The 25340-nt window shown below is 34.8% G+C and overlaps 1 long non-coding RNA gene across 3 annotated transcripts in view; it reads right to left on the bottom strand.

The window, feature by feature from the left end:
- Window positions 1–25340, bottom strand: part of LOC306663595 — a 404268-nt gene that overhangs the window by 265654 nt on the left and 113274 nt on the right. For 2 of the 3 annotated variants that reach the window (XR_013764473.1, XR_013764474.1), the window contains one exon: window positions 10608–17209. This is a non-coding gene — a long non-coding RNA (uncharacterized lncRNA). Of the gene's footprint in view, window positions 1–10607; window positions 17210–25340 lie in introns of those variants that run through there. The other variant, XR_013764472.1, reaches the window with a different exon arrangement.

Raw genomic sequence — 25340 nt, forward strand, 5'->3', positions numbered from 1 at the left:
AAAGCAGATTTGAGGTTAATTCTAAAATGAATGTCAGCTATTACTTAAGGTTATATGACCTTCCATGGACATGTCTCACAGATAAGGGGGAAAAATTAAGCATTTATCTCTAAATATATTGGACAGATTGATTATTCACTTTAATCCTTCAAATGTTGATCTTCAAAGAAAGTCAGTGTCTATTTCTAAAGAATCATTTTCCTGTATAAATCCGGGTTTGGTCAGAAAAATAAAAGCCATCCCAGCTCTTTTGGGTACGAAAAGATTTAATAGAAGAAATGCTACAGAACCATTAGCATAGAGCAGGAACAAACATCATGAGAAAATCAATCAGGAAATTCAAATGAATAGAAGTCAAAAGCAGAGGAAAATTTCCACCAAGGGAATCAGCTGCTGTGATACCAAAGAGAGAGATTCTCAGGAGGATATCCAAAAGTTACAGCAAAGTCCCATGCTGAAAATCTGAGGATGCCCAAGACCTGCCCGGAGCTACCATGGACAGCAATAGCTTCTCTTCCTCCGCTTTCCAAACCCCATGCTTGAGCCTCTCATTGACAGAACCTAGCTGGCACTCTGCTAGTGGAATAGTCATTTCCAGGTTTCATGCTGCTGTACTACAGAGAGAGTTTAAAATATCAGAAGTGTAACTGAGAATAAGCAGCACTATCTGATAGATTTTACTCTGAATACTCAGTGTCCGTTCACAATCTTTGGCCCACAGTTAACCTTCAAAACAACAACAATAATAATAATATCAAAAACATACTTCCAACTAACAATGTAACCATCTCTTATACTAATAAATATACACCAAATCCCCCCCCCCAAAAAAAGCACAAAGATTTTCAAAATTTACTGTATCCTATCTCTGTAATGTTCATTTGTTTTCCAGTTCAGGTAAAATCCTCCTTTTGTAGATAATTTGTAACGTAAACAATGAGTAATAATGTTAATCACAACCAATACGTATTGTATGAAATATCAGAGAAAGGGGGAAAGGGAGAATGTTAATATATTCAAATGTTTGAATGTTAATATATTCAAACATGTACATAACAAAGTATTTAAAAATCATGCTCACCATAGCCTTTGTTTCTCAAACCAGTCACAAAGTGAAAATTGTTCAACTCCTTCCACTAAATTTCCTTTGGTTTTTGCCTTTACCAAACACTGAAATTGGTAATGGTTGGAAGAAGCTTGTCCGTGGATCTTTCACTTTCCCACACATCTTTCAGCAGAGACATTAACTCTTTTCAAGAATAGCTGCATAGCAAATCGCCTTTTAAGAAAGAGACACTGTGTCCTACAGTGCAAAAGGTAAGTTTAGCATCCAGTATAATAAAGACAATATCTCCATCTGTGACAAGGGTCCGGCATGCTCGCAGTATGTTATAAAGCACTGAGGTTTCTTAAGCTCGGTATACTTGGGTCATGCGAGTCACCGTGAGCACCCATTTCCAGGCATTTTTAAGTTTGCATTACCCTATGGGAATTGGTCCCTAGGAGGAGTTTTATTTACCCATTATACTCCAAGGCCATCTCTGTGGAGGGCTAGAATAATGAACCACACTTGGTGCATATTTTTCACTCCCCATGATGTCATAGGGTTGAAGGAAAAGTGGCAATCTCACAAAAGCATGTGTCACTTGGATCAAGACACTTAACTTGCATCCTTGATATGCTGAAGCTCCAGATCATCGATGATACTATAGGGATGTTTAGGCCTGAATTTATACCTTGACAAATTAGATAATATTCAGTTCATGATTAGATATTGCCATTACACCAAGACCCTTGTTCTCTTTATTGTAATTCTCCTCAGTCTCCAAGTTGACCCAATCTGTAATCCTTTTTGTTATAGTTATTTCAAGTACCATTGGATCTTTGGAATCACAAGGCAAGAAGTAAATATTTGTACTGCCCAAACCAGCTGCAGAGACTTCCTTGATTCTGAGTACCAATCAAAACTAGAAATCTTACTGGTTACTCAGGAAATAGACTGAAGTAACACATTTATCCCAATGTTCTCCAAAAAGGTAAAGGTTGACCTGGAACCCAAGGATTCTGTCAGTTATGCCACAAACAAAATGGAACTCTATTTTCTTCTAAGATTGTTCTTTACTTCTGATAAGCCAGAAATACTCTCTAGGGAGTAAATTAGAAAAATCTTTGGCAACAAGAAACACTGTTATTCTACTTCCTGTGAGATTACCAGAAGGGCTTGAAATCTCACACCTTTAGTCTTTTCGGAAGTTGCAAAACTCTGCTAAAGTTTCAAGAAGAATACACATTTAATAAAACAGTATGGTTCTACAGCCATCTGATATTTGATAAAGGTGCCAAAAATAAATTTTGAAGGAAAGAGAGCCTTTTTAACAAACAGTGCTGGGAAAACTGGATAGCTATATGTAGAAAAATGAAACTAGACCCCTATCTTTCACCCTGCACAAAACTCAAATTGAAATGGATCAAAGACTTAGGAATTAAACCAGAAAACTTTCAAATGCTAGAAGAAAACATAGGGTCAACATTCCATCATACCTGTGCTGGCAATGACTTCCTTAACAAGATCCCAAAGCATGAGAAATGAAACTAAGAATAAATAAGTGAGATGCTGTTAAACAAAAAAAATCTTCTGCACAGTTAAAGAAATGATTAAACATATGAAGAGAGAGCCTGCAGAATGGGAGAAAATCTTGGCCAGCTATTCCTCCAATAGGGGATTAATATCCAGAATATGCAAACAACTCAAAAAAATTTTACACCAAAAAAAAAAAACCCAAATAACTCAGTCAATAAATGGACAAAAGAACTAAACAGAAACTTCTCAAAAGAAGAAACACAAAAGGGCAATGAATACATGAAAAAATGTTCAATATTTTGCAATTGGGGAAATACAAATCAAAACTACACTAAGAGTTCATCTCACTCCAGTCAGAATGGCAATGTTCAATAATACAAACCATAATAAATTCTGTTAAGGTTGTAGGGGAAGGACCTATGTACGCTTTACATTGTTGGTGGGACTGCAGACTAGTACTACCATTCTGGAAAGCAGTATGAAAAATTCTCCAAAAATGAGAAATGGAACCACCATATGACCCAATTATCCCACTCCTTTATATTTTCACAAAAGATCTAAAATCAGAATACTGCAGCAATACAGCCACCTCAATGTTCACTGCTGCACAATTCACAATAGCTAAATTATGGAATTAACCCAGGTGCCTGTCAAAAGATGAATGGATTAAAAAATTATGAGACATAGACACACACACACACACACACACACACACACACACACACACACACGGCATTTACTTAGCCATAAAAAAAAATGAAATTATGGCAAATGGAGAAAAATGGAGAATATCATGCTAAGTGAAATAAGCCATAACAGAAACTCAAAGGTCAAATGTTTTCTCTCAATGAAGAAGCTAGAGTAAAATAAAGGAAAGGGGGAGGCAAGGATTGAACAACTTAAAGATGAAAGGAAGATCAGTAATGTAAAAGAAGACTGAGAGGAAGAGTGGATGAATGGGTAAGCAGAGGCAATGCCAAAAGATTTCTTTAAAAATCCTGTTATGTATAATATATATACACACACATATACCACAGGGAATTTCACTTTTATACATAGGTGGAAAGAACCAATCAAATATAAATAAAAAGATGAACAAAAGGAAGTCTAGTACAGGAAGGAATGTGGGAGAGGGGAAGGAGGATAGGAAAGAAAAAAAGGAGGGATAAAGGGGGAACCTGAAATATCTATGAACTAAAATTGATTTCCATGCATGTATGAGTTTGTCAGGATGAATCCAACTACTATATATAACTATAAAGCTCTCATTTCAAAAAATAAATAAATAAAAAAGAAACAGGCTTATTAAATGAATACACTAATACCGTATACTGACAGTGCTCCATACCAACAATAATTTAGAAAAATAGTATAACAATATCCCATAATGTCTGTCTGAGATTATTCTTGGCAATAGTTGAATCTATTAAACTCTTGTGTGATTATGAAAAATAAATAAATAAAAATAAAATTATATGGTTTAATTTTGTTTTTCTCTACACTCTCTAATATAAGGGTGAGTTGCATTAAATGCACCCTATAGCAGAAACTTTTGTTTCCTGACCTTAAGTTAGGAATGACAATAACAGTAACCTGAATACAGAAATCATGTTGAGATAACCATGTCTTGGTATAAATGTTTAAATTTTCACATACATTCAAGTTTCATCATATTCCAATGAATATATCAATGCTTGAAATCTATTATCCTGGATCTAATGTGATTCTGGTTAAATATGGCAGCATTAGTGGTCCAATTAAATAATGCAGTGACACCACACTTTTCTTCCATTGTGCAAATTCATTGGAATTCTCCAGTGATATCCTTATCTTGGAAATTTATATTTAAGGCCTTCCTCCTGAAAGTTGAAAACTATCAATACTCCATTTTTACAGGTTGTTAAATAAATCATTGGATCTATTCCTTAGCACTTGTTTTTGATGCAAAAATGAAAGTAGGTCATCTTGGTTTATCACTAGTTGAGATTTCCAAAAACAAATCATCTCACAATTTTATCATTGATGTGGAATGAGGCATTGGTAATATCTGAGTAGTTTTAGAAAAAGGTTGAAAATTAGAAGAAGACTTCTGAAAAGTAACGCTGAAGTATGACATCTTCCTTTGCACAGAAGAATCGAAGTCTTTTTTTTCTTTTTGCAGGACAACTGCTGGCAGGGGTTATTTTCATCCCAACCTATTGCCTTTGTGATTATATAGTAATGAATACTGATCAGCTTACTAAGCAAAGAAAGAATTTCTTAAATTAAATCACTTTGACTGGCGGAATCATATTTTGGGTGGGATATCAATCACAATTTGACCTTCTCCAACAGTGCTGTTTATAGACTATATCTACCTTTCAAATAAACGTATAAAATAACTCATTCTTAAATTGTCTCATATCAGTGAAGTATGAGCAATGTGTTTCTGCAGAGAGTGTAAATTTTTAAAGATTTCATGATGGATTATTGAGTTACAGTATCTATCTTTACAAATGATAAAGATAACTCACAAATGATTTAGCCATGAAGATAAATGCTATAATAGCTCACTTTATACAGATTATTGAACGTAATATTCTTTTGCATTCTTCATTCTTTAAAATTCACTTCCTCTAAAATTTTTCCATTTATATACCAAAACTTTGAAATAAACAATTATCACTGTGTGCAAGAGGAAAGCACATTAGTGAAGTAAATTTAAAATGAAAGGGAAGGCTCCGAAGTCATGAATCCTTTCTCTTAATATGTATGAAACTGTCGTGAATTAAATTAATCATCAAAAGGTCAGTCATTTGAAAGCTGATATCTATGTCCCTGAAAAGTTGAAAGTAATGAAATTAGATTTTTAAAAACACTTTGCTTATTATTTTCCATAGGTTGACTTGAAATAGATTGAGTATTCTAAACATAAAGGTTTTTTGATAACCAAAAAAAAAACAGAAGGAAGAAATCCCTGAAGAGCTCCCACAAATAATGCTATGTAATATTCTTTAAGGCTTTAACATAGGGGGTCAGAATTATTTAAAATATACTTCCAAGTTCTGATTACTAACCATGAACTCAAAAGAAATGGTTTCCTAAACTATATCTCAGTTTGAATTTCAATAAGGATCTTATACTCATTATTATCGACTTTTTTGGTGTGACTCTAATATTTAAGAGAGTTTTCCTCATCTTTAATATGTTAGTCTTTAGGATGAAACCATATATCATAGAACAACTGTCTAAGACATGAGACCACCATATCTTAAAATCTCACCAAAATGACTTTAAGAATATTTAGTAACTCATTCTTCTTGGAGAATACACAAGAAAGAGTTTCCTGATTTAAACACATTCTCTGTTCTATTCTACATTCTCAATTCTCTGTTCTATAGCAAAAAAAAAAAAAAAAAAAAAAAAAAAAAAAAAATTTAGTAAGGCCAAATGTGGTAGCAACAGAGAGTCCACATATGTTTAATCAGAAATCATGCTGTAATAGGAAACCAACTTAAGCATTTTTTCCTTATCCTCTTTTGGATTTTGTGGTGCTGGGGATCAAACTCAGGGCCTCACACATGGTAGGCAAGCACTTTGCCCCAAGCTACCTCCCCAGCTCTAAGTGTTACTTAAATGAACAGTGAAGGGGGATGTGCCCTGAGAAGCCCACTCTCAAAAGCAAGAAATAGTAGCTCTTGGTTGAAAAGGAAGAGTCCTGAATTAAATTGTTCCACTTTTAACTCCTACACCGTTAAATCTTTCTAAAATGTATTGGTAAACTTATCTCAATGACTAACTTCTCGCCTCAGTAAGTTCATTTTCATAGCATATTAGATAATTAAGACCTCATAAGTCCTGAAGAGTATGATTACCTACAGCAGTTTTTGTTTAAAATAATTGTAGATGAATATATACATATATATATATATATATCAAAGAATGAATCGAATTTATAGTCCAAGATAAATGCTGGATGTCTTTTAAAAATAATTTTCCTGATCTGAATTTTTCTTCCACTTGCATACTGCTAAAAATAAAATAGTTCTTTCCAAAAAATAGATCAGACTGAAGAGTTTGAGAACAAATCATAACTCTGTTTGAACAAATTCTCTGCTAGCCACTGTACCTATGTGTTCTTGTACTTCATTTCATCTTCATGAGAAAGCTTGATGATAGGAATCATAAATCCAACTTTACAAAAAATGGAAATGGAAGTTTAGTTAATTTGCATAGAACAAACAGCCAATAAATTATAGAAGGATTTTTATCATTTTCTAAAACTCATAATTTTCAGTGTATCTGTTACTTCATACTAGTTAGTCATTGGAATGTTCAACATCATTAATATATTACTTGCAACTGAACTTGTACAATTTATTTCTACGATTTTATTCATTTTTAACATCATTTATTTAGTGGGTCCTATGAAATTTGTATCAGGATACCATGGTAGTTAGAATAAATACAAAGTGAGCAAGATATAGTTTCTTTTTCTTTAATTAAAATATTTTTTATTTTTACAGGCACATTTTGATTCATTGTACACAAATGGGGTACAATTTTTCGTTTCTATGGTTGTACACAATGTATATTCATACCATTCATGTAATCATACAGATATATAAAGGGTAATTCTGTCTGTTTCACTCCACTATTTTTCCATTCCCACCCCTCCCACCCCTTTTCCTCTACACCATCCAAAATTCCTTCATTCTTCTCTTCCCCCAACTAACCCCCCTCGTTCTATATTGTCATGCACCTATCGGAGAAAACATTGAGGCTTTGGTTTTTTGGGCTTGGCCTATTTCACTTAGCATGATATTTTCCAACTTCATCCATTTACCAGCAAATGCCAAAATTTTATTCTTCTTTAGAGCTGAGTAATATTCCATTGTGTATATATACCATAGTTTCTTTATCCAGTCATCAGTTGAAGGGCATTTAGGCTGGTTCCACAATCTAGCTATTGTGAATTGAGCTGCTATGAACATCGATGTGGCTGCATCACTGTAGCATGCTGATTTTAAGTTCTTTGGGTATAAATCAAGGGGTGAGATAGCTGGGTCAAATGGTGGGTCCATTCCAAGCTTTCTGAGGAATCTCCACACAGCTTTCCACAGTGGCTGTACCAATTTGCAATTCCACCAGCAATGTATGAATGTGCCTTTTTCCCCACATCCACACCAACACTTATTATTGCTTGTGTTCTTGATAACAGCTATTCTAATTGGAGTTAGATGAAATCTTAGGGTGGTTTTAATTGCATTTCTTTAATTACTGGGGAAGATGAGCACTTTTTCATATACATGTTGATCACCTGTATATCTTCTTCGGCGAAGTGTCTGCCCATTTCCTTAGCCCATTTATTGATTGGGTTCTTTGTATTTGCAGTGTAAAGTTTTTATAAACTTTGGAGATGAGTGCTCTGTCTGAAGTGTGTGTGGAAAAGATTTTCTCCCACTCTGTAGGCTCTCTTTTCACATTATTGTCTCCTGTGCTCAGAGAAAAACTTTTTAGTTTGAATCTATTCCAGTTATTGATTCTTGCTTTTATTTCCTGTGCTATGGGGGTCTTGTTAAGAAAGTCTGGTCCTAAGCCAACATGATGGAGATCTGGGACAGCAAGGTATAGTTTCTATTATCATCAAACCTATATAGTTTACATTGAGGGGAAAAAAGTAGAAATATGTAATAATCACAAGCAAACGATGATATGGAGAATAAAAGTGGGAGACTTGAATTTTAGAGGGTGATCAGGAATTAGGGTGTCAACATCCCAACAATGCTGGATATCAGCAATACAGGCTGATGGGAAAAGCAAGGAAGCTGGCACGGAGCTGAGATTCAGTCAAGCAAAATAAATGATAAACAACCCTTTTGAAAGGTTTGTCAGTGGGAAGAGTCATGTAGGTGGTCAACTGAAAATCAGAAAAATCAGTCCAAATTAAAAATGAAAGTTATTGGGGTGTGTTATGGTTTGGGTGTGAGGTGTCCCCCAAAAGCTCACATGTGAGACAATGCAAGAAGGTTTGGAGAAGAGATGATTGGGTTCTACAGCCTTAACCTGATGGGATTAACTGAGTGATAACTGGAGGCAGGTGGGGTGTGGCTGGAGGGAGTGGTTCATTGGGCAGGGTGTGGCTATGGGGTATGTATTTTCTTTTTAGAGAGTGGAGACTCTCTCTCTCTCTGCTTCCTGATCAACATTTGGGCTGATTTCCTGTGCCACATCTTCCACCATTATGTCCTGCCTCATCTCAAGCCCCAAGGAATGAAGCCTGCTGTCTAAGAATTGAGACCTTGGGAATCGTGAGTCCCCAAACAAACTTTTCCTTGTCTACAGTTGTTCTGGTAGGGTCCGAAAACAGGGTCTAAAACCCCAAGAAGAGATGTGATAGAGACTAGGGGGAGGCAGCATAGGCATCTGCTGTTATCAAGAAACCTCAGTCCTAAAGAGAAATGGATATTCAAGGGAGGCAACTGTGCAGAAAATATAGAGACTGAATCAATGTGAGAAGCCAAAAGAGGATGGGGTACATAGTACAAAAGCCACAATGTCCTGAGGCTGGCCGTCAGTACAACTTTGGAAGCCTTTGCTCATTTTCTGTTGTTCTAACAAAATACCTGATGCTGGACAATTTATAAAGAATAGAAGTTTATTTGACTTATTGTTCTGAAGTCTGGAAGCCCAAACGCATGGTATGAGCATCTTATTCCTGTAGCATAATATGACAGAGGACATCACATGATGAAACAGAGCAAGCATGCTAGCTTGAGTCTCTCTTCCTCTTTTTATGAAGCTATTGCATCATGGGACCCCAGCCCCATGACCTCATCTAATACTAATTACCTCCCAAATGCCCTACCTCCAAATACTATCAATATGTGAATTTGAATGTTAAGTTTCCAATACATGAAATTTAGGGGAACACAGTTAAACCAAAACAATTAGGTTACAAAATTGTTTTATTGAGAGTAAATCTTTTTCTAGAATGGGGCTAAGATTGACCAGCAGTGAGAATTTTATAATTTTTTTGATTTAGCAATAATAGAAGATTTTACAAACAGTTGTAAAAAATAAGATCCTTTGTGCTTTTATGCTGCTTGCCGCTGACCCGCGCGACAAACAACACGTACTCTTCAGAAGTTCATGAAGCAGCTCCCACTTTATTCGGATAACACCCTCAATATATAAGCAGTCTCATGCATAAGCAATTGTACTCAGATATGTCCATCCAATCCTATTAAAGGTCAAGCGATCACGAGCTCAAGCATACATGTAAGATATATCTGTCCACGCGCTAAGCGGCTGAACTAATTATCATACAGCCAATGGTAAACGCTTCCTGTTTTTCTCAAGGCACATTCAGCATGCCCTTTGGCTTTCTGCCAGGCACCATCTTAGATGCATGTGGCCTAACCCTGGGCCCCGGGTCTCGCCGGCCACACTTTTACCCAGTTTTTTATAATGATAATGCAACTTATATTAAAACTTTATTCAGATATTTTTGTGGATGTTGAATAATTATTCTTCATTTTTTTTAATGGAAAGACAAAGAAATTGAAACAACAACAATAAAAATAAAAAGAACAAAATGGGAGACAGCAAGCAATCCAATTTAAGAAACTGCAATTTAGCCAGAATAGTCAAGTCTGTATGGCATTGACTTGAGGATCAATGGAATGAGCAGAAATCCCAGAAATAGAATCACACCCACATGTTCATCTATTTTTTTTACAATGATGCAAAAGAAATTTAATGGATGCAATCAACAAATGGCGCAAAACTATCTTGCAAAACTATACTTCAATATCACAACCATGATATTGACAACAATTCATGATATAAAGATACAGAACAATTCCATCACCTCAGGATACACAACCTTTCCATCATATGACACTTCTATAGTCATATCCACTTCCCTTTACCACTTACCCCTTTTTAATCTCCAGCAACAACTAATCTGCTCACAATTTCTATAATTTTTTTATTTTAAAATTTTACATTAAAAGAATAATATGATCTACAACTATGCGGAGTTCACCTTTATTCAGTAAGCACAATCTGTGGTGATTTTTTCAAGTTATTGTATCAATAATCTGTTCATTTTATGCTGAGTAGTTATCAATGACATAGGTGTACCACAATTTATTTAACCATTCATTCATTAAAGAACATCTGAGCTGTTTGCACAGTTTAGACATTGTGAATAAAGCTGCTACAAACATTTATGTGCAAGTTTTTGTATGAACTTAAGTTTTCATTTCTCTGGAATAAATGCCTAGCAGTGCAATTGCTGAATCATACGGTAGTTGCATGCTTGGGTTTTAAAGAAACTACAATACTATTTTCACAGTGATTACAACATTTTGCAATCCCACCTGTAATGTTATAAGTGATGCAGTTTCTCCACATCTAATCAGAACTTGGATGTGTCACTAATTTTTATTGCAGCCATTCCAATAAGCATATAGTGATAACTCATTGTGGTTTATATTTGCATTTCCCTAATGGCTAATAATGTCAAACATCTTTTCATGAGTTTATTTTCCATCAATATGTACTCTTCAATAAAATGTTTGTGTCTTTTGCCCATTTTTCCCAAAGAATTCAGTTATTTGGTAGGTTTATTTTTATCTTATTTTATTTTTACTGTTAGTTTTTGAGAGTTTGTTATTAGACTATATGGTTTGCACTTATTTTCTTCCCTTATGCAGCTTGTCTTTCATCCAACACTTTTTACAGAGAAAAATTTCTTAACTTTGATGAGGTGCAATTTATCAGGTTTTTTTCTTTTACAGACAATGTTTCTTGTGTCAAGTCCAACTCCTTTGCCTACACCTATATCCCAGAGATTTTCTCCTATGTCTTGTTTTCTATAATTCTTATAGTTTCATATTTTATAATTTAAGTCCATGACATGTTTGACCTATTTTTTATAATGTGTAAACAGGTTAAGGTACATTTGGCTGGGGTCAGGGAGAGTTTCTTTGGTTTTTGCTTTTTGTTTCTTTGTTTTGTTTTGTTTTGCCTGTGGACGTCAGTTTCTCTAGTGTCATTTGTTGATTGCATCCATTAAATTGCTTTTGCACCATTGTAAAAAAAAAAATAGATAAACATGTGAGTGTGGTTCTGTTTCTGGGATTTCTGCTCATTCCATTGATCCTCAAGTCAATCCCATACAGACTTGACTATCGCGGCTAAATTGCAGGTTTTTAGATTGGATTGCTTGCTGTCTCCCAATTTTTTTTTTATTATTGTTGCTTCAATTTCTTTGCCTTTCCATTTTAAAATAAATGAAGAATAATTATTCAACATCCACAAACATATCTGAACAAAATCTTAATGTAAGTTGCATCAAACCTATATTAATTCTCAAATTAATGTCTTCTAATCCGTGAACATGGTACGCACTGCATGTATATAGATCACCCATGATTTATTTCAAGAACAGTTTTCTTTATATGAGTCCTATGTTTTGTTAGATTTATATCTAAGCATTTTAAGCAATTTAAATAATACTGTATTTTAAATTTTGTTGTTCAGTTGTTCATTGCAATTATATAAAAATACAGTTGATTTTTGTTTGCTGATCTTGTATTCTACAACCTGTTGAGTCCATGAATGAGTTTTAATATAGTTCTTGGAATTTTTCATGTAAACAATCATGTCATCAGGAAATCGAGACAGTTTTATTTCTACTTTATTTATACTGTGCCTTTTATTTTATTTTCTTGCCTTATTGCATTGGTTAGACCTTTCCAGGAATATGCTAAGAGGAATGATAAACGCAGGCATCCTTGTTATGCTCCCAGTCTTAAGAGTAATACATTCAGTTTTTCACCATTCAATATAATATTAGCTGGAGGCGGGTAGTTGATTAGTTTGTTTGTTCATTTGTTTGTTTTATGTATGTACTTCATTAAGTTGAAGTTCTACTCTATTAGTAATTTTCTGAGACTTCTTATAAGTAAGTGCTGAATTTTGTCAAATACTCTACATCAATTGATAAGATGCAAATTTTATTCTTTGTTTGACTGTTAATGATTGGTTGGATTTTAACTACAGAACCAGGCTAGCATAAAATTAAAATAAACTTCACTTACAGTCAAAAATAAACTCCCGGTTGAAATAAACTCTACTTGGTCATTATACATAATTTTTGTAACTTCTTATTGCATTTTATTTGCTAAAATCCTAGATGATGTGTATAAAACAAAAACAAGTCACAAAGGTAAATTTTAAGTGAGATTTCCTTAATAGCAATAACTCTATTTTAATTATTTATTATCAGTAAGACCTGTATATTAAGTCATGTTAATTATACTATTTTAATGTAATCTAATATACCTAGTATAATGAATATGCCAGAAGTGGTTTTTAACTTACTTTCAGCAATCTGTCATATTCTAATTATCCTGCCAGTTTTTTAGAAATGAATAGTTAGTAAAAAAAAAATTTTAAGTTAAACCTATAATTTATTCTGCCTTAGGAATTCTTACAGGGCCTAAAGCAATAGACAAACCTCTTAAGAATATATATGTTAATCAAAATGTCAGTTCTGAAATTTGACACAAAGATTTTGAGGTCAAGAAAGAACAGAAAAACTTTTGTTATTTAAATGCTGCAAAGAGTTGCTAAATCAGATGAAAAAAATACTTTCCCTTTCCTTGAGGAAAAATGTTTTTGTCCTAAGAAAACCATCTAATTGACTTTTAAATCACTCAAAATAAAAGCAGGTATAAACCCATTTTTCCTGGGGAAACTTTATACAAACAATAATTTGAAAGCAGATATTTCAGGAGGAGAAACTAAATGTACTGTTTATTAATATAAATTGCATTGAACCAGTTTTAAGTGCTGAATCTGTATTTTTTACTGCATTTAATGGGAAGAATGAGAATTTTTCCATAGGGATGTGGGTGAAGGAAATAAATTCCTTTCTCTCTGGACTTTGCAATGGTTGAGCATTTCATTCCGTGGACCAGAATTGGGGGTTGCAGAGTGGAAGGTTTTCCCTACTGCTGACTGAGGTCTGAGGACTAGCACAGTCTGGGAATTTGTTTAGGAAATACCTTACCTTGTAAGAAAAACTAAGCCTGTGGGAAGAGTTTCAAACATAAGCTAATGGTTTCAGCTTCTTAGTGAAGAATTAAGAAATCTGTTTCAGGATAATCAAAATGGCAAAGAGGAAGTGAAATAACCCCTACATGCCTTTAGCAATCTTAAGCAGAGCCAGCAATGATGGGGTGTATCAACTTGACAAAGAATCCAAACAGATCATGAGAAAAACTGCCTCTCAGCACATGGAAGCCCAAAGATGAACAACTCTCAGAAGATACAAAGGGATGATGAGGAGAACCGAATTCCTGGGGTCATTCTTAGGGTCCATCCACGAGTGAAGACAGGTTATCAGCGTTTATAACAAGCTCCACTGTTCTCAGCACTGAGGTCCTGTCTTACCAGAGATCAAAAGCTATGGTTCTCAATCTTCCTGGTGCTTAAGAATCTTCTGTGTACTCACTAAAAAGGCAGCCCGGGGTTCCAGTGAGTCCAGAGAGCTTGTTTACGTCTACTTTAGTAAGAGCTCAGGTAACACGGATGCAGGCAGTTAAGACAACACTTGAAGAAACATTGCCTAAAAACTCAAAAGACTCTTATCAAGTGTTAATATTAAGACCTGTAGAAATGAGTCATTTTTTTTTTCTTTTTTCTTTTTGGTACCAGGGATTGAACCCAAGAGTACTTAACCACTGAGCCACATTGCCAGCCCTTTTTGTTTATTTTTTATTTATTTATTTTTGTTTGTTTGAGAAAGGGTCTCACTAAGGTTTCTTATAGTCTTACTAAGTTGCTGAGACTGGCTTTGAACCTATGATCTTCTTGCCTCTGCCTCTTGGAGCTGCTGAGATTACAGGTGTGCACCATCATGCCCGGATGGGGTCATTTCTTACATTAAAGATGTTACATTTTTCAGCCGGGCATTCCTGTAATACCAGCAACTCAGGCTGAGACAGGAGGATCAGAGTTCAAAGTCAGACTCAGCAATAGTGAGGCACTAAGCAACTCAGTGAGACCCTGTCTCTAAATAAAATATGAAATAGGTCTGGGGATGTGACTCAGTGGTCAAGTGCCCCTGAGCTCAATCCCCAGTACCAAATAAAATAAAGATGTTTCATTTTAGCTCTTTACATCTTTAGCTAAGAGCAACCAGAGCAGTGATGCCTCTGAGCCTCATTTTGGCATAATTACCTTAGATGTGAGCACTGGAAGCAATTATTGTAAATTCTTAAATATCAATATAGTATGTTCTGTTTAATGTTTTTAAAAATCAACAATTATTTTGTTCATTCATCTAAAAAACATGTTGAATGCCTACTATGTGTAAGGAAAAAAGCATTGTTATAAAGAATACAATTAATTGGCATGAAGAAACTTGTTTCAGGTGCTTTATAATTAATGGGTTTTTACAATTAGTGAACTATCTATCTACCTGGTGTTCTGATTAGTGCAAAATGTCTGATTCCATAGGGTTTAGAAATAAATGTTTTCCTAAATAATTGTGTACATAATTCTCTCTCTTGTCTCCTGCAATTACTGTTAAGTTCATTTATATATTTTCTAAAAATTTTTCCCATTTTCTACTTTATTACTCTTCCTATTATTTCCAGATTTTATAATTTTTAAATATTTTTATTGGGTTTTTATTTAATAACATTGCATAGTACTCAAAAATTTAAACAAGCTTTTTTTTTTTAAGTAAGCCAATTTATTTTTAAGGGGAAAAAAAGTTTACCTTGTTAGATGAGTATAATCCTTGCTATCCTTTTAGATTAATATTTTTAATTCTCTGTCATAATATATGAATGCTCAGAGTAGTAAGAGCTACTTTTAAAAATCCACTTCCAAAATGTCAACACAATTGGAGTATTTTAGGTAGCTTTGAGTCCATTTCTTATTCCAAAGTATAAGTATTTCCAGGAACAATTAGCTTTTCATCTTAGAGTTCACAATTACAATCAATATTAAGAAAACATTTCTGAAATATGCTTCTCTGTTTTGACTGCAAGTTAGATATTCATTTATGAGCTCTTACAGGATTTAGTGAGTTCTCAGATGTGAATACTGAGCCAACATTTAAAAGGAACATTTAACAAAACTTTTTAAATAAGGGCTTCACAAAATTAATATATGCTCTGCAGATTTATTTCCTTCTACTTCAATTAATTGTACTGGAAGCTGCCAAAATGAATCACTACCATGATTGTTATTGCCGATCTGATCATAGGAATCATGTTGAACTGTGAGGAAAAAAGGATCAGATTAAGACTACAATTTGGTATCTGTCCAATTATAAAGGAAATCAATAACAAGGTAAGGTGGCTTATTCAAACTGTTGTCAAAAGAGAGGAAAGGGTATGTTTAGAAATTTGAGAAAGACATAACTAGTAGAAAACAAAGTTAGACCATAAGAATTAACCCCTAAGCAAAAATGAGTCATGTCACAGTCAAATCTCCAGGTTTATCTGAGAACCATTTATTTTTCCAAATATCTTCACCTTCATATTGTTATATTACTAAAAGTATTATCAGAAATTTTTAGTCTTTCCTTTGGAGTTCTCTGAATTTGTACTTGACTTAGTACAACAGACTCAGTGAAAAATATGAGAATATAGAAAAACAGGTACATGATATTTACAAATAAAATTTTGTTTTTTAATCTACCTTATTATATTAAATGATGAACACAGAGAGTCTATATCTAATGCCTGAGGAATCAGGATTTCTAGTAATTTGAAATCTCAACAGATTTATAAAATTCTAATTACAAGTCAGCACACTGTGTAGGAATGCTATGCCCATTGTTTATGGCATTTCTTTTGAATACTCTTGCTGGGTTTTGATTGCACTCAGGCAGTAAAAAGCATGATGAGTCAAGGCATATAAATGAAATCACATGACATATTATTGATAAAACCCACACCACATATGAAAATAAGAATGACCCTACTGGGGACAAATTCATCTTTAAAAAATTTAGAAAAAATACTATTCCAAAGTGCTCAAGATTCACCATAACGCAAGTCAGAGTAACAAGATCATTGAGTCTCTGTACCACTTTATTAAAAACACTGTGTACTCATCCTCAAAGAGGAAATTATTGAATAAATAAATAAGGCACACATGATTGGTGGTTAATACGACTTTAGGTCTTTAGGTCAGTCACAAGAGTCCCATCTTTGCTTCCACCTGAGAATAATGGTTCATTGGTTACTACTTCTCTATACTTTAAGTCAGCTTTTCTTTAAAACTTCTGTGACACTTCTTCACCAGTATTTCCTACTGGTGGGTGTCCCGATTCCTCTGACCCTCTACCATAGTTTATTACTTTCACCATGTGGCAAACAGTGCTAGGGGCCACTCACCATCCGCTCTCTCCTTCGCTAACTGTGATTTTGTGTATGATGCACATGTACTAGCTCAGAGTTGCCCAGATTCCAGTCTCCCATGCAGCTGTAGTGAATATATGACTCAGTTCTGGCCAATGCTGAAGTGAATTCAGTGGGTTTTACAAAAACTATTGTTTTGACGAAGATGCTGGAAGCAAAATTTTGCCTTTCAGTCTTCCCATTTTCTTCTCACCTGGAATTTGGACACAGTACAAAGAGGTAGAATAACCATCATTTAAACAAAAGAACCACAGGCAAGTGCCAAGGACTGCGAAGTAAGAGAAGCAATTAGAGTTTGTAAAATTGATGACTTTCTTAAACGCTTACAAGGATTCTGAACTATCTACCTGCAGACTCTCTGCCTCCTTGAGGGGAGGGGAAAAAAAACCTGCTAAGTCCCTGTAAACAAGTTTATTTTATGGGGGATAAATGTAATATTGATCAACTCAAACAGGAAACAAGTGACCTCTCTCCTTACATTAGCATGCATATAAATATCTGCACTAAAATTATTTTTTTATCAATCATCAATAAAGGTTTTAGAAATAAAGAAAACAACTCAAAAAAAATTAAAATATATACAAATTGTTCAAGGATTATGTTGCTCTTTAACTTGCTTATTAGTTTTTATTTTTGATTTTGTTGTTTTGTGGGCTTTTTGTCTTGGATAAATAACCTTTTAAATATTATATACCATAAAAACAAAAATCTGGTTGTGGTGTATTTAATAAATGGCAGTGAACTCTTTGATTCTGTTCCCTTAAAGTGAAGTCTATATCCCTTCTCCTTTAGATATTAGGAGCCTGTGACTTGCTTGTAATCAACAGAATTTAGAGAGAACAACTCTTGGTGATTCTCAAGGCTGCACCCAATGAGGGAAAGGCAGCCTCAAACTTATCTTTCTGGATACTCGCACTTGGACCTCTGAAATCCATCTACTCTAAAGCCTCCATCCTGCCAGGAGGTCACATGGAGAATGCTTCTTGAAGGAGTCCTGGTCTTCAGATTCTTTCAGCCTCTGAACCAAACACTGGAGTGAACAAGACTTCAGGCCTAGAAGTTGAGTCCCTCCCAAACTTCAGAGCTTTTAGTAGAGACCAGACCTAATGGAACAGAGACAAGCTGTCCCTATTGTGACCTGTCCCAAGTGTTTAACAAAACAAAACAGTTGTTTTAAACTTTTAAACTCTGGAGGGATTTGTTTTGTAGCAACAGAAGCCACAATTAAAAAGATAGTGCACCATGATCAAGTGGGGTTCATCCTAGAGATGCAACATTGGTTCAACATACAGAAATCAATAAACATTATTCATCAACTCATCAACAGACTTAAAGACAAGAATTATATGATCATCTCAATAGATGTAGGAAAAGCATTTAACAAAATACAGCATCCATTCATGTTCAAAACACTAGAAAAGCTAGGAATAGTAAGAACATACTTCAACATTATAAAAGTTATCTGTGCTAAGCCCAAGGCCCACATCATTCTAAATGAGGAAAACTGAAAGTGTTCCTTCTAAAAACTGGAATAAGACAGGGATGCCCTCTTTCACCACTTCTATGCAACTCTAGTCACAACAATTAGAAGAAATAAAGGAATACGAATACGAAAAGAAGTCAAACAATCCCTATTTGCTGACAACATGATTCCATATTTAGAAGATCCAAAAAAACTCCACCAGAAAAATTCTTGAACTCATAAATGAGTTCAGCAAGGTAGCAAGATATAAAATTCCACCCACAAATCAATTGATTCCTATACATCAGTGATAAATTAACTGAAACAGAAATGAGGAAAACTGCCCATTCGCAATAGCCTCAAAGAAAATAAAATATTTGGGAGCTGGGGTTGTAGCTCAGTGGTAGAGTGTTTGCCTAGCATGTGTGAGGTACTGGGTTCAATTCTCAGCACCACATATAAATAAATGAATAAAATAAAAAGGTCTATCAACATCTAAAAATAACATTTAAAAATAAAATAAAATATTTGGGACTCAATCTAACAAGAGGTGAAAGATCTCTACAATGAAAACTATGGAACACTAAAAGAAATTGAAGAAGACCTTAGAAGATTGAAAGATCTCTCATGTTCTTGGGTAGGCAGAATTAACATTGTCAAAATGGCCATACTACCATGCATGCAGGCACACACCTCTAATCCCAGCAGCTCCAGAGGCTAAAACAGAAGAATCAAGAGTTCAAAGCCAGCCTCAGTAACAGCAAGGCACTAAGCAACTCAGTGAGATCCTGTCTATAAATAAAATATAAAATGGGATTGGGGATGTGGCTCAGTAGTTGAATGTCCCTGAGTTCAATCCCTGGTACCAAAAAAAAAAAAAAAAAAAAGAAAGAAAAGAAAAAGAAAAAAAAAATGACCATACTACCAAAAGATCTACATAGATTCAATGCAATTTCAATTAAGTTTCTGATGATGTTCTAGGAATAGAAAAAGCAGTCATGAAATTTATTTGGAAAGATAAGAGGCCCAAAATAGCCAAAAGCAGTAGGCATCACAATAGCAGACCTTAAATTATACCACAGAACTGTAGTAACAAAAATGACATGGTATTAACATGAAACCAGAATGAAGGCCAACGATATAGAATTAAAGACACAGAGACAAACCCACATAAATACAGTTATCTCACATTAGACAAAGGCACCAAATACATACATTGAAGAAAAGATAACCTCTTCAACAAATGGTGTTGGGAGAACTGGAAATCCATGTGTAATAAAATGAAATTAGACCCCCATCTCTCAGGCTGCACAAAACTCAAAGTAGACCAAAGACCTAGGCATCAGATCAGAGACCCTGCACCTACTAGAAGAAAAGGTGGGCCCAGATCTCCATCATGTGAACTAAGGAACTGACTTCCTCAACAAGACTCCTAAAGCACAACAGTCAAATCAAGTAATGATAAATGGGATGGAATCAAACTAAAAAGCTTCTTCACAGTAAAAGTAACAATCAATAACACGAAGAGAGAGCCTATGGAATGGGAGAAAAACATTTGCAACCTGCACCTCAGATAGAGCATTAATCTCCAGGATATATAAAGAGTTCAAAAAACTTAATACCAAAAAACCAAATAACCCACTCAATAAATGGGCAAAGGAACTGAGCAAACACTTCACAGAAGAAGAAACACAAATAGCCAACAAATATATGAAAAAATGTTCAAAATCACTAGCAATTAGAAAAATGCAAAATAAAACTACACTGAGATTTCATCTCACTCCAGTCAGAATGGCAATCAAGAATACAAGTAACAATAAACGTTGGCAAGGATGCAGGGAAAAGACACACTCATACATTGCTGATGGGACTGCAAATTGATGCAACCATTAATTCTCAGAGCATTAATCTCTAGAATCTATAACGAATTCAAAAAACTTAACAATATATGGACAAAGGAACTGAACAGGCACTTCACAGAAAAAATAGGAGTGGTCAACAAATATATGAAAAAAATGTTCATCATTTCTACCAATTAGAGAAATGCAAGTTAAAACTACTCTAAGATTTCATCTCACTCCAATCAGAATGGCAATCATCAAGAATACAAGCAACAATAGGTGTTGGTGAGAATGTGGGGGAAAAGGTATACCAAATTGCAGTCTTACTGCAATTGCAACCATCATGGAAAGTAGCATGGAGATTTCCCAGAAAACCTGGAATGGAACCACCATTTGACCCAGTTATCCCACTCCATGGCATATACCAAAAGGACTTAAAACCAGCATACTACAGTGACACAGCCAAATCGATGTTTATAGCAGCTCAATTCACACTAGTGAAACTACGGAACCAACCTAGGTACCCTTCAGTAAATGAATGGATAAAGAAACTGGTTTACATATACAATGGATTATTACTCAGCCTTAAAGAAGAATGAAATTATGGCATTTGCCAGTAAATGGATGGAACTGGAGAATATCATGCTGAATGAAATAAACCAATCCCAAAGAACCAAAGTCCAAATGTTTTCTCTGATATGCAGATGCTAATTCACAATAAGTGGTGGGGGGAAATAGAGGCATTTTGGACTAGACAGAGGGGAGTGAAAGGAGGGAAAGGGGAGTAGGGATAGGAATGATAGTAGAATAAATCAGACATTATGACCCTATATGCATATATGATTACATGATATGTGTAACTCTACATCATGTACAACCAGACAAAAGAGAGGTTATCCTCCATTTATGTATGACGTGACAAAATGCATTCTATTACCGGGCATGGTGGCACACATCTGTAATTCCAACAAGTCAGGAGGCTGAGGCAGGATAGTGAGTTCAAAGCCAGTCTCAGCAATGGAGAGGCACTAAGCAACTCAGTGAGACCCTGTCTCTAATAAAATACAAAACAGGGCTGGGGATGTGGCTCAGTAGTCAAGTGCCCCTGAGTTCAATCCCCAGTACCAAAAAAAAAAAAAAAAAAAAAAAAAAAAAAAAAAATGCATTCTACTGTCATGTATAACTAATTAGAACAAATATATATATATGTATATATATATGTGTATATATATATGTATATATATACACACACACAAATAAAAAGAATGGGAAGTTATAGTCCATGTATGTATGATATGTCAAAATACATTCTACCATCATATATAACTAAAAAGAAAAAAAAGAAAAAAGAAAGAAAGGAAAAGAAATAGCAGCAGCCACACACTGGGAGAAGCCATTTCCCACATTTGGAAATATGTGAAAAGAGAAAGTTTTTCAAAATGAAAACAATGACACATAGTAATGACAAAAATGGTATCTGAGAGTCTTGTGAAAATAGCAGACTATTTTACATTTACATTATGTGTTGGAGTGCATGGTATTCAGGGCCCATTACAAACTTACTAACAACACAAAAAAATCAGAAACCCCCTTGTATAGTGATATTCAAATGAGAAAGACAATGAGTTCAGAAACAAGAATCCAAAATCATCAGATAATGTTGCACTTTCAGAATAGACTCAAATTTTTAGTTCAGCAAATAGTACTCCTTTCCAAGGTAACTGATACTTATCCTTTCTCTCCTCCCATTATAAAAACAGCAGCAGTGTTATCACGATCATCTTTAGTTCAACTCTTCAACCCAATTGCTGAAGGGTAGAAGAGATAATGAAATGTCATAGATTTCTACATCATGTTATGCATTTATTTTCATTATTTAATGATGTTTGGTTTCATATACTCCCATTTCAGATCATAAGCATAGAGAAGGCAGAGCCAGTGTCATGAAAACTTGTTCTAAAACTGGATTCTTACAATTAAGTAGACTACAATGACCAATATTAAAAATATCATTTCAATGTTTGAACTACTTTATCCTATTAAAAAGTTAGATTGAGGGGCTGGGGAGATAGCTCAGTCAGTAGAGTGCTTACCTTGTAAGCACAAGGAGCTGGGTTTGATTCCCAGCACCCCCCCCAAAAAAAAAAAAAAAAGTTAGATTGAGGCATACTATATAAGTGACTTACTTTCTGAAAATTTCCCCATGATTTTACTTTTTATAGCAACAGCAACATTTCTACAAGATGCTTGCAAATGACTTTATGTATTTGGTCTAAAATTACCTTGGTCTTCTGTATGGTGAATCCTAGATGCATACGGATATAATGGGATGTTCAAAACAAAGAATCCTGGAAGCTAGACTGTCAGTCAAGTGCTTCCCTTTAAATTCATCCTTTGAAAAAAAGTTGAAAACTATGAACTTTTTCTCAAGTCCTGACAGTGGCCTTCTAAAAATAATCCACTTAAAATCAGTCCAAGATTATTGTTTTCTGAAATTTCAGACAGCCCACCTCCTCGCTGACTGAAGTACTCAGATTATTATCAAAGTTCACTCAATCCAGTACTTCATTTGAACATACCTGTCCAAAATTGGGAAGCTAACCTCTACATACTTTGTACTAAGAAATCAAAATGGGGTCCTTTGTTTTGTGTTAACCATAGAAAGATACAATTTTTTAAATATGTCATAGATTTTAATGTAATTAGATAATAGTAAAAAAAAAAAAAAAAACCAAGGTGATTTCGTAGATTTATTTATGTTAGCTGCAACAAAATTATTACAAAAGTTTTTTTTTTCGATTTTCACAGTAGCACTTTTTAAACTTTTTTCTAATTAGTTATATATGACAGTGGAACGCATTTTGACACATTATACCCAAATGGAGACAACTTCTCATTCCTCTGGCTGTACATGGTGCAGAGTCACACTGGTAGTGTAATCATACATGTATATAGAGTAATAATTCTGTCTCATTCCACTGCCCTTCCCATTCCTATGCCCCATCGCCTCCTCTCACTCCCCTTTGCCCAATTCAAAGTTCCTTCATTCTTCCCTATCCCTGCCCCATTCTGGATCAGTATCTGCTTATCAGAAAAAACATTTGGCCTTTGGTTTTTTGGTTTAGGTTTATTTCACTTAGCATGATATTCTCTAGTTCCCTCCATTTACTGGCAAATGCCATCATTTCATTCATCTTTAAGGCTGAGTAATATTCCACTGTGTATATGTAAAACTTTTTCTTTATCCATTCATTTGTTGAAGGTATCTAGGTTGGTTCCATAGTTTAGCTATTGTGAATTGAGCTGCTATAAACATTGTTGTGGCTGCATCACTGTAGTATGCCAATTTTAAGTCCTCTGAGTATAAACAAAGGAATGGAATAGCTGGGTCAAATGGTGGTTCCATTCCAAGTTTTATGAGTGATCTCCATACTGCTTTCCATAGCAGTTGCACCAATCTGCAGTCCCCCTAGCAATGTATGAGTGAACCTTTTTCCCAACATCCTCACCAACACTTATTATTGCTTGTTTTCTTGATAATTGATAAGTGGAGATGGAATCATAGAGTAGTTTCGATTTGCATTTCTTTAATTGCTAGAGATGTTGAACATTTTTTCATAGGTTTGTCAATTGATTGTATTTCTTCTTCTGTGAAGTGCCTGTTCAGTTCCTTTGTCCATTTACCCATTAGGTTATTTGTTTTTATCATGTTAAATTTTTTCAGTTCTTTGTATATCCTGGAGATTAGTGCTCTATCTGAGGTGTGTGTCATAAAGATTTTCTCCCATCTGTAGCCTCTCTCAGAATTGATTGTTACCTTTGCTGAGAAGAAGCTTTTTAGCTTGAATCCATCCCATTTATTGATTCTTAATTTTACTTCCTGTGCTTTAGGAGTCTTGTTAAGGAAGTCAGGTACTAAACCGACATGATGAAGATTTAGGTCTACTTTTTCTTCTATTAGGTGCAGGGTCTCTGGTCTAGTGCCTAAGTCTTTAATCCACTTTGAGTTGATTTTTGTGCAGGGTGAGAGAGACAGGTTTAATTTCATCTTGCTCATAGTAGCATTTTATAGGTTTGTGAAGGTACACAAATTTTTCCAAGTATGATACATTAGGCCATTATTTGAAGGTTTTATATCACATATTGATGATAGAATTTTACATCACACGCACTTATTTCTTAATATAGTCACTAGCTATTTTGGTTTGTCTTACTCACTTTGAATATTTCCAGTAACTTTAAAAGAGTTTTCTTTTCATAGTGTATCAGGAAGAACTTCTAAAATTCCCTCAAATTTTTCACAAACACAATTTAGATGGAATGGAGTTAAACGGGTTTTGTATCTCATGGTTTGTTTCTGGGTTGATTTCCAAAACCCTCTGTTGGCATGATACTTAAAATTAGACAACAAAGTATGTTGTTACATTTCACGAACTGATGTTTTCAGAAAGCGGAAAACGAAGTATTCAAGGCGTGGCGAGCATTTAGAAGACTATTCGGCCTTCTGACAGGTTCCGGTGTGGTCCTCAGGACTGCTGCGGTCTGAGTGCTGTGGGATGGGAACTTCTTAAGCTTCTGTTGAGGGCCTTCCAGGATTTTGTAAGGAAGGGTGTGCTGTAATCATTGAGACAGTGCCTAAAACTACACAATAACATTCTCTTATAAAAAAGGCCTTGACTGCCAAGTATAATCTGAAAATGTCTAGTTTCTGCCAAAAAAAAAAAAATCTACTCAGAATCCAAACACTAACAAGTCCTTATGTAATAAGATGATCACTGTTACTGAAGCTTGGATTTGTGAACTTTCTCAGCCTTCTCAAGTCCTTAATCCACCTACACCCACTTACCAGGCCCCACATTTTTATTTATGCAACCTGTTCCTATATATGTAAGACTAGTGACATTCAATGACAGTTTGTTGTATATAGTTTGTCCCAGTGAGATCTGAAGTTATCAAGGGCAATGTCTATTTTTTATTTTTCTGCCGTACTGATAGCCATTAACGAGTATCTGAAATAAAGG

The sequence above is a fragment of the Sciurus vulgaris genome (genome assembly GCF_902686455.1).
Source record: "Sciurus vulgaris genome assembly, chromosome: 1".
Taxonomy (NCBI): domain Eukaryota; kingdom Metazoa; phylum Chordata; class Mammalia; order Rodentia; family Sciuridae; genus Sciurus; species Sciurus vulgaris.